The 13,535-nt window shown below is 49.9% G+C and overlaps 1 pseudogene; it reads right to left on the reverse strand.

The window, feature by feature from the left end:
* LOC133752076 (collagen alpha-4(VI) chain-like) overlaps window positions 1-12,910 on the reverse strand; it is a 76,782-nt pseudogene extending 63,872 nt beyond the window's left edge.
* Between the last annotated feature and the right edge of the window lie 625 nt (window positions 12,911-13,535).

A 13,535-nucleotide genomic window follows, 5' to 3' on the forward strand; every position in this document is an offset into this window, starting at 1 on the left:
CCAGCCCGATGCATTCTAAGTCATGGTCAATTTGTGTGGGTTGAACTAGTGAGTCCACACTTAGAGAATGAGGTCTATTTTAATAGAGTAGACCCACTTAGTGGAAAGAGAGATTGGAGGGGAAAAAAAAATCCTTACTCTAAAAAGCAGATGTCCTGCACCACTTCTTGTTGGATGACCTTCAAGAATCAAACTCATGGATGACAAACATCTTGTCGTGAACGATTCCCATAAGCTCAGTAGTGTTGGCGTCTCTTACTCCAAGAGCGTACATGATGACCCCCGTCTGCCTCGATCTCCTTGTAGCCTTGGCCACTGGGTCTGCAGATTTAGCATCAGTGATGACGAGGAGGTATCAGGTGACATTGATTGGGGTGGTGTCCGCAAAGACCTGGGTCATGTTGGTCAAGGCCTCTCCAGCCACTGACCAATGGCATCAGTGGCCACCTTCAGCTCTGCCGCACTGGGCTACTGGCTGAGGAGAAGCTGCCTTTTGATTCTGTCTGAATACTGATTAATTCCAACCTAGCTACTCCACAGGCCCCACCTGGAATGTCCTTATGGCTTCATTCATGAATGCCTTCATCCTAAGCAAATCTTCTGGGTTGATGCTGCCAGACCCATCCATAAGGAAGTGAAGCCTTTTGACATGTGTGCAACCTAGGCCAATTGCAATAGCAAGAAGAGACGATATCTGCCCTGAGCAACTGATTCCAATCTCCACCCACATGCCCTCAGCACTCAGTGCTCCCTTGAAAGCACTTGTGGGGCCGTTGCTGTGGCCTGCAGCACTGGCATCCCGCATGGGCACCTGTTCGAGTCCCAGCTGCTTCACTTCCAACCCAGCTCCCTGCTAATGCACCTGGGAAAGCAGCAGCAGATGGCCCAAGTGCTTGGGCCCCTGCACCCACATGGGAGACCCAGAAGAAGCTCCTGGCTTCTGGCTTCAGCCTGGCCTAGCCCTGGTTGTTGCAACCATTTGGGAAGAGAACCAGTGGATGGAAAACCTCTCGCTCTTGCTCCCGCTCTCTTCCCCCGGCCCCTCGGGGAAATCTGCCTTTCAAATAAATCTTGAAGTGGAAAAAGAGGAAGAGGAAAGCAAGCACTTGGGACCCTCCCTAAGGGTGTTCCTGGGCCCAGGGCCTGATCAGTGTGCACACCCAGCAGACCGGAATGCCTGGAAGAGTGTGGAAGCAACCACCAACCAATGATGCCAAGGCTTGGATAAGCATCCTGGTCCCCTTGGAAAGGACAACTCTGAGCTCAGCTCTACACAGCTCCCCTGGGGCTGCAGCAGCTTTGGGCCCCAGCTGCCTTCATCAGTAACCTGTAGGTTACTCCTCACCCCATGTTGGCCTTCATCCCTCCCCACGCTCACATGTCCACTCCCCTGCTGTGTGTCTTGAGGTCATCATCAAGATGACTCTCTCCACTCCAAATCCTTGTCCTGGAATCTGTCTCCGGTGGTGAACTCCATGTAAGTCATGAAGTGAAGATAACTGGGCATTTGTCAGTGGGGAAGCTGAGAACAGGCTGGAAGCGAAAATCAAACGGTTTTTGCCTCAGTAGCCATTCCTGCCTCCCAGCCAGGTCATGTTTTTAAAAATACATGAGCAAAAGATGCACTTTCTGAAATTTAATTTGAATCACATTGATCGATTCAAGCGAACTTAAAACTTTCCATGTAAAATGAGACTTAAGTCAGTTTGTGTCGAGGCCTAGATGGCAAACAACAAAAGGGCTCCACATTACGATCTTATCGGCACCACTTACTCACAGGTGCAGCCCCTTAGTGACTCGATTCTCTGCCCAATGAGGATCTTAGCAATCACTCAATCAGCTTAGTGTGAGGATAAAATAAAACCCTGGAAACAGAACTGAATATTACACTTTTAAGGGTAGGATTAACTGCTGCTGTCATGCAGTAGAGTTCTCAAAGGGAATGAAGCAAGCGTTCCTCCTTGTTTCAGTGAGAGCAGGCCAGCCTTGTGCTATGAATCTCTGGAATCTCTGTTGGGAAGAATTAACAGCCTTTGGGGCCGGCGCTGTGGCACAGTGGGTTAATGCACTGCCCTGAAGCGCCGGCATCCCACATGGGCACTGGTTCTAGTCCCGGCTGCTCCTCTTCTGATCCAGCTCTCTGCTGTGGCCTGGGATAGCAGAAGATGGTCTAAGTCCTTGGGCCTCTGCACCCACGTGGGAGACCCAGAAGAAGCTCCTGGCTTCTGAAAGGCACAGCTCCGGCCGTTGCGACCATCTGGAGAGTGAACCATCGGATGGAAGATGACTCTCTCTCTCTCTCTCTCTCTCCCTGTGTAACTCTGACTTTCGAATAAAAGAATAAATCTTTAAAAAAAAAATTAACAGGCTTTGCCTGTTTCCCGGCTGAGAGGGAAGTAGAGCAAGATGGGAATTGGGTCCCTCCCTGCCACTCGGAATTTCACTTGGGAGGACCCAGATCCGTACAAATCATAGGTCGCACTTATCCTAAAACAAAACAAAACAAAAAAAAGGTTTGCTCTTTATCTGAGTGAAATTCAGGTTTAATTGAGCATCCTGTATCTTGTCTGGCAACCGTGCCCAAAGGCTTTGCACTGGTAGGGAGTACATGCTGGCAAGCCAAAGAAGAGTACTCCACCCCTATGGTACCTTTTATTATTTTAAGATTTATATATTTATTTGAAAGGTAGATTGACAGAGAGACAGACAGGGACAGAGAAAGACAAAGAGAAAGAGATCTTCCATTTGCTGCTTCACTCCCCAAATGGCTGCAGTAGCCAGGACTGGCCATCACGAAGCCAGGAGCCTGGAACTCCATGCAGGTCTCCCACATGGCTGGTAAGCACTTGAACTGTCATCCGCTGCTGCCCAGGCACATTCGCAGGGAGCTGGATCGGAAGCAGAGCAGCCAAGCCTCTGGTGGGCACTCGGATACGGGATGTGAGCGTCCCAACCAGCAGCTTAACCACACTGTGCCAGAACGCCCACCCCTGGTAAACATTCTTGAACCTGAAGACTGGAGGGGAAATTACAGAAGCATAAGGTAGACTCTTGGATGTTGCCAGAACCCAGCATCCCCTGGTGCCAGGGCTGCCTGGAGTCTGAGAACAGGATCTCTATGCAGGAAGGGATATCTCTGCAGCCAGCTCCATGCAGCAGTGGTTCAAGGAAGCTAACACTGTCCATAGAACCTTGCAACCTAAACTCTGCCTAGCAATATGCATTCTGGCTAATCATGGTGGAAGGAGAGTTAGCGAGACATGAGGGAAGGGGAGGCGGAGAGACAGAGAGACTGTCTCTTACACTCTGGGAGCGACTAAGCGTCCTCATCTCTCACACATCCCAATTGCTCAGCAGAGCATGAAGCATGCAGCAAATGCCATGAGCATCATGATGACCCCAGACAGAATTCTGGTAAAACTGCCACAGCTTCTGTTTACCTCTTAAGCGTTCCCCCTGCTCTCTTGACTTTGAGCTGATTTTCCTATCTCAGGTTTCTTCTCAGCTACCCTGCAACCTGGGAAAAACTCAACCTCCCAACCATTTGCGAATGAGCTGGGTTCCTTTCTCTCCTTCCTCACTGAATATAGGCAGGGCTGTCCAAGGAACTGAAATTCATAAGTAACTATTTGGCTTCTCATTCCCAGAACAGAGGTGGAAACTGATTTAGATATTTGAAATTTCTAGATTGCAGCACCGGTAATCAAGAAATTACAAGAGCATTTAGTGTTTATTTAAAAAAAAAAAAATCAGTGATTTTCCCCCCTAAAGATATAATCACAATCTTGAATTTTAATTCAATTATCTACATTTCAATGATGCTAATTTAAATCTATGATTCTAATTTGAATCTAAGAAATACTTGTGTGGGTGGCCAAAAATAGACAGACACAGAGATTCCATAACAATCAGTAAATAGCAAGTTTGACATTTAAAATTCAGGACTTTTTGCTCCAAAGTGCATGTACTTAACCAATATGTTTTATCCTGGTAATTTTAAAACTACATGGACTTGGCAGATGGAGACTGGTGGGGAGGGGGGTATGTGTGGCTGCAATGTTAACCAATGTCCTAACCAACCTTGAGGACTTCAGGTCTTGCCAGATAAGTTCATGTCTCTCTACTGTCTGTGAAACAAGACTGGTGACAACCCCCACCGCCGCCCAACAGACACCAGGTACTGCAGTTCTGCTTTGCTCACTGGAAGAAAATATTACAAAAATGGAGAGGATTGGCCGGCGCCACGCTCACTAGGCTAATCCTCTGCCTACGGCGCCGGCACCCCGGGTTCTAGTCCCGGTTGGGGCGCCGGATTCTATCCCGGTTGCCCCTCTTCCAGTCCAGCTCTCTGCTGTGCCCCGGGAAGGCAGTGGAGGATGGCCCAAGTGGTTGGGCCCTGCACCTGCATGGGAGACCAGGAGGAAGCACCTGGCTCCTGGCTTCGGATCGGCGCAGCGCCGGCCATAGAGGCCATTTGGGGGTGAACCAATGGAAGGAAGACCTTTCTCTCTGTCTCTCTCTCTCTCACTATCTAACTCTGCCTGTCAAAAAAAAAAAAAATGGAGGGGAGTTGTTCCCAGTCTGTTCATGGAGCTTTTCTACTATGATCATATAATTAAGCCAATTTTGTACAACTCAGGAGGATATAAATATGAATAAAATAAGCTTATTGGGGCCGGCAATGTGGAGTAGTGAGTTAGGCACCAATTTGGACACCACCAACCCAAATCGGAGCACCGGTTTGAGTCCTGGCTGCTCCATTTCTGGTCCAGCTCCCTGCTAATGCACCTGGGAAGGCAGCTGAAGATGGCCCAAGTGCTTGGGCTCCTGTTACCCATTTGGGAGACCCTGATGGAGTTCCTGGCTCCTGGCTTCAGCCTGGCCCAGACTTGGCTCTTGCCACCATTTAGGGAGTAAACCAGCAATGGAAAAATCTCTCTCTCTCTCTCTCTCTCTCTCTCTCTCTCCCTCTCTTTTGCTGCTCCACCTTTCAAATAAATAATTAAATCTCTTTACTATCACGCTGTTTATGAGGAAAACACACAGCCATCCAATCAGCAGGGATTGTACCCGAAGAAACCTTGCCCTCAGGCTCATTTGTGTATTTGAAGTAACAGTTTTAAAATTTTCAAGTATGTTTGTAACTTTGAAAAATAGTTCCCTTTTTACATGACTTAGGATTTGCTCAGCCCACACTCAGTTCCCTGGGGCTGTAAATATCTTCCTCAAACTGTTCAAAGGAGTGAAGGGTGAAACAGGCAGAGGAAGACTGACTGCTCACTTTTTCCTCCATTTCCCTCTGCATTGTTGGGAATTAAGACCAAGATAAAACGTTTGCAAGGTGTGGGGTTCTGCTTTATGATGAGTTGACTCCAGCATCTCTGCTTTTGGGGGGCAGGGGCAGGGTAGAGAAGGTGGTATATGGAGCAAGCAAAGACTCTAAGAAAAGACCGAATTTGGAAAAGCCCCGCCTACCTTCTTGCAGGGTGTGGTCCATTGCAGAAGTGAATGCTTCTGTGCTTCCAGCCTTGGAGCCCTGCAGCCTTTTAAGTTCGCTTCCCCTGATGAAGAACTGCAGAAGAACCAGGGGAAGGTGCGCTTCCAAGGCGGGTAGGGCGCCATCTTCTCCAGGTCCTTGCTCTGGAGGCACGCTGGGTACCCACAGCACAGATGATGATCCCTGCCCTGCCTCGTCTTGGGAGAAGCCACCAGGATGGCCACCACTATCTGCCACAGCCCTTGCTCGGACCCACTGTCCCTCTCCTGAGCAAAACCTGGTCTCTTACAAAATCCAAAGCAGCCCCAGTCTTCGTCTTTCCTCTTCTTCCCTTGTAAGACCCCCGACAGGTGTCTCACACTTCTACCGACCCCAGAAACACGAATTCCAGTCCAATCGCTGCAAGTGCATGAGGAAGTTTATTACATCTGCGCAGATGGGCCAACTCTTAAGCACAACAACACCCTCTGGTGGAGTGCGAGAAGAGAGGCGCCGATCATCACCCGCACAGCGTATTTAAGATTTGAAACCACAACATTAGCATATCTCCACATCATTGCCAAGAATCACAAGATAAACCACAGCATGACAAATACATCACACGGTAAAGGGTTTTTCCAGGGTGAGGGGACAGAAAACCTTGAGCAAGCATAAACACGGGGTCATCATGACCAAAAACTCAACATAGCTCCTAAAATAATTGTCACATGCTCAATTATCTCATAAAGGCATTAGCACAATCATCACATGTTACAAGGTCAGCTAAAGTCTAGTTATTTTAAACAAAATGCATTTCGCAAGCCAAAGCATTTTGTACAAAAGCAGAACAATATGCAGTTAGCCAAGCAACTCCATTTTAACCCCATCCTGCCTCAATTTCACACCCTGGTAGGTGAATTTGTCCAAATGCTCCACAGTTTGGCCTGGATTCCAGAATGCATCACAGTTCCTCTCAGTGGACGACCAAGGCAATCCTCAGCGCCTCGCGATGAACGCGCAGAGAGCCTACTGTGGTCGTGAGGAGGCTGAGCGCTCGCTGGAAGCTCCGTTGCCTGTCCCAGCTAAGTTCCCCAATGAGGAGCGCTAAGGCAGCCGGGGCAGTCGCTGGGCAAGTGGTGGACAAACCAAAACCGAAAGACGGGTTTGAGCGTGAGCGCAGAGTAATACAGGTGCCATTCATGTATGGAGGTTGCCTTGTGACATATTTTATATTCTACAATAATACACATTCAGCATTACAAGTTATATTAACCTGAATCATCTTGACTGACATCCATCCATTTTAGAATTTAGTGAAAGTGGAGTTCAGACGTATCTTGAAATTTCTCCTGTGGACTAGCAGTCACTTGAAAACCATGTAGGGGCCAGCGCTGTGGCGTGGCAGGTAAAGCTGCCACCTACAGTGCCAGCATCCCATATGGGCGCCAGTTCCAGTCCCAGCTGCTCCACTTCTGATCCAGCTCCCTGCTATGGCCTGGGAAAGCAGTAGAAGATGGTCCAAGTACTTGGGCCCCTGCACCTGTGTGGGAGACCCAGAGGAAGCTCCTGGCTCCTGGCTTCAGATTGGTGCAGCTCCAGCCGTTTGCAGCCAACTGGGGAGTGAACCAGCAAATGAAAGACCTCTCTCTCTCTCTCTCTCTCTCTTTGCCTCTCCTTCTCTGTGTAACTCTTTCAAGCAAATAAATAAATCTTTAAAAAAAAAAAAAGAAAACCATATAAAGCCATAACTATCCACAATAAAGTGCTTTGAGATCACTTCAACTGATTTAAGTGAGAAGCATAGGAACCTGGATTTTTTTTTCTTTTTTCTGGTTTCAAGAGGTCAAATTCTCTTACTTAAGCCTGAAACTCCCTTCATTTGGTGCCTCCCACACACACACACTGTAAAAGAGAGAATTAGCAAGTTTGGCCATTCATTTATGCAGCTTTCTCCAATAAACGTCGTTTCATTTCGACAGGGGCTTTGTGAAGTGTTGCAAGTTCCTAGGAAAAAAAATCTCTGTCCAGAAATTGAGCTGCTTGGCTATTTCATTCTGTTATAGAAGAATCTCTCCCTCAGCTCACTTCAGATGGAGGCTGAAGCGAAGCAGACCGCCAAGAGGCAGGCACACACCTCCCTTCCCATCGGGAGTGGTACTCAACGTCGGGAACCCCACCGTGTCCCATACCAACAAGAGGACGTGAAAGAAAGCTCTCCCCAGCCAAGAGCCAAGCCCACATAGGCAGAAGGCTCTAGCCAGTGTGTAGATGACTGAATATTGTGGAATAAGACCCAGAGGTACATATACAGGCGCAATGGAATAACTCATGGACTACTTTGGTCCCTTGGTGTCCTGGAATTCCCCTGTGATCCCTTTTTATAAAAAGTCAGAAATCAATACTACCGGGGATGGCATTGTGGCATAACAGGTTAAGCCGCCACCTGCAAGATCAGCATCCCATATGACTGCCAATCTGAGGCCTAGCTACTCCACTTCCAATCCAGCTCCCTGAGAAATCAGTGGAAGACAGTCCAAGTACTTGGGCTCCTGCCCCGCCATGGGAGACCCAGATGGATCTCCTGGCTCTTGGTTGTAGCCATCTGGGGAGTGAACCAGTGGATGGAAGGTATCTTTCTCTCTTTCTTCCCCTCTCTCTCTCTCTGCCTTTCAAGTAAATAAAATAAATCTTTTAAAAAAAAATCAATGCTACACTGAAAAAGCAGGTGCTGCCCCTGATTTGGGCGAGCTGAGAAATCCCACACACCTTTAACTGCTCCCTGTCTTCCCCTGAAGACACCAAGGGCTGCTGTCCTCTGTTCCAGCTGTCTCCAAAAGTCCTCCTCTTTCCTCCTTGTCAGACCCACCCCTGGGCTTGGCCCGGACATCCTGCCCAAGGGGCCAGGGGGCAGCTCAGCTGCAAAGACCGTCAGAGTCGGAGGGGCCTTCGGGAATCCAGCCTGCCCAGGAAGGCTTCCTTAAAGACCACTTTGGTCATGTCCTTTTTCCTCCTCAAAATCCTGCAGTCACTCCAGCGCCTTTGGATGCCCCTAACCAGGGTCCATGCTACCTAATCCAAGCCCATCCTTCATTGCCTCCCAACCCTCTCTGTGGCCCCATTGGCTCAGTTTTTTCCCTTTCTCCTCCACTATCCAGACCATTCCCAATTTCACACCCTTCCCAGGAGCGGGAAACCCTTACCTGGCTCCTCGCTTCACCAGGAATGCCCTCCTCCCTCCTCCCCAACACGCTAAAGTAGCACCCATTCTCCAGGCACCACAAGAGTCCTGTTCTCCAATGCGCTACTCTCCTTAAGGTGCTTCTTAGCTCCCTGCTACTTCTGCCCGGAGTTCCCTCTTCTTGTCTCCTGATGGGTTGGTCTTTTCTGCGCAGAAATCTGCAAAGGACCCCCAGGCTCTCGAGGGTGGAGAGGTCTGGGCAGAGCTGCGACTGTTCAGACAAAGGAGAGATTCATCGCTTCCAGTTGTGGGGATCAAGGGATGATTTATTTACCCATGAGGTCACTTAAGAACGGAAGAGTACCTTTTAACCACGGGCACTCGAGGCTGATAGGAGAGTAGGTTCAAAGGTGGGGTCAGAGGTGGGAGAGCATGGCAGAGATACACAGCAAGTGGTGAGCAGTTGGGCTTAGCTGGAGAACAGAATGAATAAAAAGACTTGGCAGGAGATCAGGCTGAGTCGTTCTCCAAAAACAGCGGTTACCAATGCCCAGGGGCATTTTGACAATATATGGGGGGGTCTGTGGCCATACCACCCTGAACGTGCCCAATCTCATGTGATCTCAGAAGATACTATATGGGGCTGTTCTGATTGGCATAATGATTCAGGGATTCTACTGATGGGAAGCAAGGATGCACACCGTGAAGTGGCCTGCCAAAAAATGCCAGCCTCCCTTTGTGGAGCGTCTTGAATGCTAACTTAAGCAAGGACTTCACTTAGTCTGGGGGTCGGGGGGGACTGGCAGGCGCCTTCCTCTGGAAAGGGTGTTTGGCATCTGGGATCATGGTTGAGAAATCTTCACCGCCTTCTGCTCCCCACCAGCCACTGGCGCCAGTGCCCCAGGACTGACAAACCCAGGAAGACTTCCGTGTTCTGCTGAGGCCTCCCCGTGGCCCACCCGTCTTAGGGACCAAACCTTACCGACGACAGCCTCCTTCCCGGCCTCCGTCCTGAGGTCAGGGATCACCGCACTCACATCCCAAGGTATCTATCTGACACGATCTTCTTCCTGCGTCTCCTGTGCAAGGGCTGAAGACCCCACTCCCTCCAGTTCTTCACCTGCCAGAGTCGTGCACACCCGCGCCTTTCTCCCTGAGCGCCTGCGCAGCATCCTGGACCTCATCCTGGGATTTGCCTGAGGCCATGGCCACCGCATACTGAGCAGTGCCCTGGAGAAGGCGGCGGCTTCGGGCTGCCTCCTGCAAAAAGGTCTGGCGGAGGTATCGCAGAGCTTTGCCCATCTTCCTGCAGCCACTCTGGAGTGCCAAGAGCTCTTGAAGTGAGCAGGTGTCTTATTCTGGCCCTTGTAAGTGTTAAGCACAAATGCCATGTGCCCTTGGCTCCCTTACTGAGCCAGCCCAATCTGGGACTTATCCTTGCCAACTCCCAACATGCCAGTCACTCCAGAGACTAAACTCGGCAGCCACGGGAAACCGCCCCAGGATGTGCGCCCTGAGGTGTCCACAATCAAGTCCAGGTCTACATGGGTCTTGGTGAAACCCGGAAGTGGAGAGGGAAGAGGGCGTGGGGAGGAAAAGACACAGAAGAAAAACCAATCTAATTGGGTTCTCATGAGAGAGCAAAGAACAGGTGATTTTGTGTGGCAGCGGGAGCAGGAGAGGCACTGTTTGTGAATCCATACAACACTGCGTCCTGAACCTGCCTGCTCTGGGTGGGACTCTATTTCCCTCGTTTGGCCTCTGCCTTTATTTTCTGCTTTATCAGACGAACCCACGTCTCAGTTATTTTTTTAAAGCCCATGGAGGAAGCAGAGGAACCGAATCTTTCCTGCCAGGCTACTTTGTGTGACAGCTTTCTATGGGCTTCATCTGACTTCACCCTCACAAAGCATTCCACCGGGCAAGTGCTGGGATCTTCATCGAGCAGCTAAGGAAACCAAAGTGAAGAAGTGGAGCGGCTGGGCAACCCTCACTTATCTAAAACGTGGCGAAGGCAGGATTCAAAAGCAGGTATTCCGGTCTCCAAAATCCATGCCGTGTCCTCTGAGCAGCATGGTCGAAGGTTCTCCCCTCTCCATCCACCCTACAGCCCCAACTCAGATGTGCCTTCCTCCCGGGAAGTCACCCCAGATTCTGCAGGGTTGATGGACGTTCCTCCTCCCACGTTCTCACTACACCCAGTGGACTCTGGCACGTGTCACGGGTAGGTGGTGTAGCTGGAATGCTGGGTGCTGACACCACGCTCTCACCTTTTATCTTACCCTCCACTGCAGAGCGCAGCCTGCAGAATGCTTCCTGGGAAACCCTGCAGGAAGGTGGGGCTCTCGGCTTCACCACTGAGAAACTTCTCAAATGGCTCATTGGCTATTTTTGGCAACTCCTGGACATCCAAGACACTGAAGGCTACCACGTAGGCAACAGCCCCTTCCTCTTTCAACCGGTGCACAGCCTCCTGGACCTCGCCGCTGGACTCCCCGTCTGTCACCAGGATAACAACCTGAGGATCCCCAGCCTTGGCCCGGCTGCCAGCAGCCTCCGTCTGGCAGTGAGCCCTGAGGAACGCCAGAGCGCCCCCCGTGTTTCTGCCTCCTGTGCGCTAAGGCAGCTTCTGGATCTGCCACGGGGCCGTGGTCCTCCGAGGGTACTAGCTCAGCTGAAAGGCCAGATGGATGCTGTCGCTGTGTTGGCTGAGCCCCACTCAGACCTAGTCCCTGCTGATGTCGAGCCCCAAGACAATGGCATAGGGGCCGGCGCTGTGGCGTAGTGGGTAAAGCTGCCGCCTGCAGTGCTGTCATCCCATATGGGCGCCAGTTCAAGTCCTGACTGCTCCACTTCCGATACAGCCCTCTGCTATGACCTGGGAAAGTAGTAAAAGATCGCCTGAGTCCTTGGGCCCCTGCACCTGCATGGGAGACTGGAAGAAGCTCCTGGCTCCTGGCTTCTGGCTTCGGATTGGCACAGGTCCCACCATTGCAGCCAACTGGGGAGTGAACCAGTGGATGGAAGACCTCTCTCTCTCTCTCTCTCTCTCTCTCTCTCTCTCTCTCTGCTTCTCCTTCTCTCTGTGTAATTCTGACTTTCAAATAAATAAATCTTAAAAAAAAAAAAAAAAGACAACAGCATAAAGGAAGTTCTTTGCTTTCTGGAAGTTTCTAGGACCCGCTGCTGCTGGAGCTGTCCACTGGGAACATGGTGGCTGACAGGGGTGCTTCTCTCTGTAAGCTGCAAGAGAGAGGCCAAAAGAGCCTGGAACACCAGATCTTCATGCAAGAGGCTTAGAACCAACCAAAGCCTTGGTCGTAAAGACAAGTGGAGCCTGATCATGCAAAGTTCAGGCAATCAACAAAGGAACCTCAGCTCCTTCAAGCTGAGGGACAAAATGAGGAGAGCATTCAGCGACTGATCCGGGCATGGCTCAGGGATGGTCTCCCCCTCTTCAGAAGTGACCAAGTGTGGACAGGAAGGGTCCAGCAGAAGACACCTCACGGCTGCCGGGTCTGTCCAGGCCAGTAAGTGCGGGTGCCACAAGCACACAGGAGAGACACCTTGCGTCCTGAGACCACTGTCGCCCCGTTAGCCGGTTCTGTGTGTCACAGCTTCTGTTCACAGTGCGAGGAATTGGAGAGAGCTGCCTGCTTTTCCCCAGAGAATAATAGTCTGTGTAATTATATTTGAATATTTAAGCCCCAATATTATCTCGGAAGGACTTCAGGCTACTCAAACACGCCTCTCTTGATGAGACTTTCAGCTCCAAAAGCTCCAGCAATCTGTTAAAATGACTGCAAACAATTGTAGAGCTGTCACAGCAGCCACTGACGCTATCCATCACAGGATGGAAATGACTCCTTAGAACTGGCTCTGCCAAAAAGAACAAAATATAGAACAGGCGCCTGTTTACCAAAGCACTTGAGATCCTGGTAATATATTCAGAAGGGTGGTACTTTCTCACAACCATCCTTTTTTTTTTTTTCTGTCATTTGGGGTTAATGACAAATGAAAAAAAATCAAATGTCCATCATTCACTAAAAGCTTCCAAATCCTAAGTCAAAGAATTGATTCCCCTTTGTGAATTATGAAGCTGGTGTAAAATTTTTTATAAGATCATCACTAGGGTCCCAACAAGGTCATCATTTGGGGCAAAAAGAATCCCAGGCATTACCTCTCCTCTGGGACTTGATGATGCCCCAGCCAGCTGCAAGGAAGAGGAGCATCCAGGATGCCTTCCGCGTCTCCATCCTACAGGTGCATCTAGAGGGAAAAGGGAACTCCATGGCTAAGAAGCATGTCTTTGTACACTTGAAAGGGGAACATCATGCCAGCCATAAATTGTACCTCAATAAAGTTGGCCCTGCTGTGTCTTTCTCTAGAAGCTCTGTTTAACATGATGGAGGAGATGTCCCCACATTGTCTCAACTGTGCAAGGAAAAGGATCTTGTTGATCCAACTCCGGAAGACTTTTGTAAACACCCAGAAGTGTGCACCTGGGACTCCTCTGCAGGAAGTTGTATAGATACAGCTGTGAAAGGAGCAGGCACACGGGGCACGGGGCAGGTGGCCTCTTCACACGCTGAACTCATCTGGTGGAACATAAACATTTCTGGATGGTTTGGCTTGTGTTTTTATACAAGAGTTGGATGACCCAGTAAACAGCTGGAACTCATAGAAAATTTCGACTATCTCAGGAGCACATCTGCCCAATAAAAACAGATTTGCCCGAAAATATTCTTCGTGCTCCCACAAGGAGGAGAACACCAGGCTGGCTTCCCCCTATACTTGCATCCATTCCCAAAGGCATCTATGAAAATTTTCTACTCCGGATTCCACTCTTAACCTGTTGTAATCTAAGACAGCCCTTTTGTT

Source organism: Lepus europaeus, chromosome 2, assembly GCF_033115175.1.
Source record: "Lepus europaeus isolate LE1 chromosome 2, mLepTim1.pri, whole genome shotgun sequence".
Lineage (NCBI taxonomy): Eukaryota > Metazoa > Chordata > Mammalia > Lagomorpha > Leporidae > Lepus > Lepus europaeus.